Consider the following 4285-nt stretch of genomic DNA (forward strand, 5'->3'; position numbering starts at 1 on the left):
AAACGCATCTATGGCTAGCGTAGCCCTTATAGATTTAATCTTCGCTACTGGTGAGAAGGTATCATCATAGTCAACTCCGGGAGTTTGAGTAAACCCGTTCGCAACCAATTATTCCTTATATGTGTGCACTTTCCCATCATATGTCGGTCTTCTTCTTGAAGATCTATTTTCAGCCAACTGTTTTACGACTTGGCACATTGTGAACCAAGTTTTAAACTTGATTGTCATATATGGACTAAATCTTGCTGTCCACAGCCTCTTTCCATTTTGCAGACTCTAGGCCTGCCATGGCTTCCTTGTAGGTGTTAGGTTCTTCCAATTTTATTAGTGTACTATAACTAATAAACGCATCACCCATAACAGTTGTATGGAAACCATATAATATAGGTGGAACACTAACTCTACTGGAATATCTAATAGGTAAGGACTCGTCAATCGGTTCAATAGGAGTTTCCTCCTCGGGTTGAGGACCAGTGTTAGAGGTTCCTTCATCACTTGATTATTGAAGCTCTTCAAGATCAATTTGCCTCCTACTATCCTTTTAGGATATGAGTTCTCGCTCTCCAAAAACCCCTCTCCTCGTAACGAAGACAACATTGTCCCTCGGTCTATAGAAGAGATATCCAAAGGAATTATGTGGATAGCCGATGAAAATATACCGCTCACTACGAGGTTCGATCTTATCATGATTCTCTCGTCTTACGAAGCCTCACAACCCAAAACTTTGATATGTGCCAACGAGGGAACTTTCCCTATCCACATCTCGTGAGGTGTTTGGAAATCTTCTTAGTCGGGACTACATTAAAGATATTGGCGGCAGTCTCTAAAGCGTACCCCTAAAATGAGATAGGTAATGAAGCTGGACTCATCATGGTACGAACCATTTCCAACAAGGTTCGATTGCGCCTCTCATTCACACCATTCAACTGCGGTGTCCTCGGTGGCATCAATTGCGAAACAATTTTGCATTCCTTGAGGTAGTTGTGGAATTCAATACTAAGGTACTCACCTCCTTGATCGGATCGGAGCATCTTAATTTTCCTACCCAAGTGATTCTCTACTTCTTGATTAAACTCTTTGAACTTTTCAATGGTTTATGACTTGTGTTTGACTAACTAGATATACCCGTATCTGCTGTAATAATCGGTGAAACTCACATAGAAGTGGTTCGCATCCCTTGAAGTGGATCTAAAGGGCCCACATACATCAGTATGTATGAGATCCAATAAAGCCTCACCCCTTTCACAAGTACCAGTGAAGGGTGACTTTTTCATCTTTCCAAGTAAACAAGACTCACATGTGTGATCGTCCCTAAGGTCGAATGACTCCAACACTCCGTCCTTTTGGAGTTTGTCTATGGGCTTCTTGTTAACATGTCCAAGACGACAATGCCACAAGCATGATTTATCCAAACCATTGGAAGAATTGATATGTAACACATCATTCCCAAAGTTTTCTACAACCATCATAGTTTCATATATTCCATTACAAGGCAACGCTTCAAAATAGATAGTACCATTAAAGAAAGCATTAATAGAACCATTTTCATTATTAAACAAAAAGCATGTTTATGCAAACCATGAAAAGAAATAATGTTTCATTTCATTTCTGACGAATACAGACAATTATTCAAATCTAAACCTAACCCACTACTAAGCACTAAAGAGTAAACTCTAATCTTGGTGACAAGCGATGCTTTCCTATTCGCCATGATCAATTTTACCTTCCCACGCTCCACATCACAACTTCTTCTTAGACCCTGCAAATCAGAAATTTTTTGAAAACCACATCTTGTATCGAGGACCCAAGACATATCATATGATGAGTTATTCGAATGAATAATATGAATACATGAGAAGGTGGGCTTTATCTTCCCATCCTTGATGTCCTGCAAGTACTTCAGGCAGCTTCGTTTCTAATGCCCTTTCTCGTGGCAACAGAAGCACTCTGCATCCTTCGGATTGGAAGAGGGAGCAGCATGACCAACTTTGGTTCCACTAGAAGAGGTACCATCGTGAGACTTTCCCTTGTGCCTCTTAGAAGGAGCCTTCTTTTTCTTTCCATTTCCTTGCCCAATAGCCAAGACATGCGCAATAGTAGTAGGAGTGGATGGAATGGATTTGCCATTTATACTACTCTCAGCAGTCCTTAGTAGGCCTTGAACCTTGCTTAGAGTGACCACCTCCTTGTTCATGTGACAGGTCATACAAAACTGGTCGTAGGCAGGAGGTAAGGAGTGTAGAATGATATCTATGGTCTACTCCTCATCGAAGTTGACATTCAGTTCCAGTAAGCGATCCACGAATCTGTGCATTTTCTGCAAGTGGGCCGTGCTGGACTGTCCACCCTCCAATTTGGTAGTCATTATCGCAACAATGATATTGTACCTTTCCTGCCTAGCACTTTGATGGTACCTTTACATCAAATCTTGGTGCATCTCATAAGGATAGTACTCCGCGTAGAACTTTTGGAGTTCAGCAGTCATTGCTGCGAGCATGATGCAATGAACCATCATAGCATCTCACTCATGAGTTTCATACGCAACAATTTCCTCGGGATTAGCAGTGGTGTGGTCCAATCTCCTTTAACTCCTTGTCGAGAACATACTCTTTATCATCGTTTCGGGTGGCCATGCGAATGTTGTGGTTCCAATCGTTAAAATTAGACACATCAAATATCACCCTCCCACACAAGTTGATGAGTGAGAATGAGCCAGAAGGGGTTGAGCCAAAAGCGTCGTTTTGAGTAGACATCTGAAAAGGAAAAGAGACAAAGTTTAGATTACATAAGAATCTGCAATTTAACACCCAAATGAGAAATTAGGGCTAGGACCCAACCCAATTATTTACAACTCAGAAGAGGAATGCCATAATCCAATTGAAAATAATTTGAAGGTAGGTAAACGACGATTTACCAATTTCCACCATCAAAAATGAAAAAGACAATGAAGTTTTACATGAGTTGAAATTCCAAGATTATTTTGAGATTCATTGAACTTTTCCATGGCATGTTTAAATCTGGATATGCCCTTCAAGTTTGTGACTGGGATATCGAGGATCACAAACAAGGTGTGAATAACCATGCAAATGTACTTGGTACTCTTAATGTAATTTACCACCTAATCAATGTGCCGGTTAACCACACATGCTCCATTAATCTATGAAAAACATCGAGCCACCCTTTTCCACCATTGCTAGTACCAAATTAGTGTGTCGGCTATCGACACACGCTCCACTAACGACTTCGCAGGGTGCAAAGTATAATTTCATGGAATAGCATCATTTTCACATTTTTCCTAAAGTAACTAAGAATGGGAATTTATAAAAACATTTAGTTACTTTATAGATCATTATACTTATTACTGAAAAATTAGTTCCCTATCCTACCCGTTCGGCTAATGACCATCCACCAATAAAGGAAGTGCTGGGTGAGATTGGACACTCATTAAACCACTATTTTATAGGTAGTAACCTTATACCCCCTTTATAGACTAGCTTCTTAAATGAGGCCTACTAACGGTAAGACTATCTCACTTTATAATATATATATATATATATATATATATATATATATATATATATATATATATATATATATATATATATATATTAATCTTTTAATATTATAATAGTATTAGGGTTGAATTTTAAACTTGTAAAATTATACGGTTTAGAATGTATATAATTCAAAATTAAAAGTACTAATAAAAAAGTGAAATTCCAAGACTTGAGGGAAGGTTTTGAAAATTTTTGAAACATCTTATAGATCAAATTTGAAAAATAATTCAATAATCATATTATTAATCATTATCACATAATTTTACCTAATCTTTGATTTCAGGTAAGCTAATTCAAATTAAAAATACAAATAATTAATTTTATCATATAAACAAGTAATTATCTTATTTATTCACGATTATCTTTCAATTGTGTTAGGATAATGAATAACTTATTGAAAAAATTGAATTTTATCAGTTAAAAACGTTTTTGGTAATTATCCTAATTCAATTCTGGCCAAAATTCTGAAAAATTTGCCAACAGATGAGCCAACTCAACGAGTCACAGACTGGACTCGTCGAGTAGCCCTGACTCGTGAAGTTCATCAGGTGACTCGACGAGTTCATTAGACAGATGCAAATTTTTTGACTTTTCAAATTTAAACAATTTAGCTATGCATTAAATACAAAAGATAAACGGCCTAGGCTCTGATACAACTATTGGGTTATGAGCAAAACATCAATACTATGGTGCACATGAAAACCCTAAAGCTTTGGATCTAGGTTTTT

This window comes from Lactuca sativa, chromosome 3, assembly GCF_002870075.4.
Source record: "Lactuca sativa cultivar Salinas chromosome 3, Lsat_Salinas_v11, whole genome shotgun sequence".
Lineage (NCBI taxonomy): Eukaryota > Viridiplantae > Streptophyta > Magnoliopsida > Asterales > Asteraceae > Lactuca > Lactuca sativa.